The sequence below is a fragment of the Zerene cesonia genome, chromosome 25 (genome assembly GCF_012273895.1).
Source record: "Zerene cesonia ecotype Mississippi chromosome 25, Zerene_cesonia_1.1, whole genome shotgun sequence".
NCBI classification, from domain to species: domain Eukaryota; kingdom Metazoa; phylum Arthropoda; class Insecta; order Lepidoptera; family Pieridae; genus Zerene; species Zerene cesonia.
Window position 1 is genome coordinate 6028682 of NC_052126.1, and position 554 is coordinate 6029235.

The window sequence follows — 554 nt, forward strand, 5'->3', positions numbered from 1 at the left end:
TATTAAAAATTATTTTATAGTTTTTAGTTTGATGTGCTTGAAAAGCGTGTTTTTTAGTTTTTTAAAACTATTTTTATATTAACTGTTTTTTGTAGTGTCAGACAACTGAGCTGGTGATTCGACTGATGGTAAGCGATGACAACCGCCCATGAACAGAGCAGAGGTAGTGCCTCTGTGAATGCGATAAAAATGGAATTTGCGAGTGGAAAGAAGGAATGGACTGAGAAGGGTGAGGAAAAGGAAACAGGCCTATTACTATTATATACTCACTACGGTCGGGCTTGACCTCTTGTTGACAATGCATGTGTCTTTAACACTTCTTAACGTATATTTCCATAAACTTTTATTATCTGACAGATAAAATAAATAGGATATATCCAGAAATTACGTGACCTGTCTTAAGTAATTATGGATGTAATATAATAAAAGATAAAAGATTAAAGGAAATCTCTTCGAAACTAGAAGCGTGCGATCATGGGCCTCAGTGGTTAGACATAGACTATGGCTAGTGACAGTGTGGTTTAGTGTTGTGCTTGTGTTATCGATACTTTTGC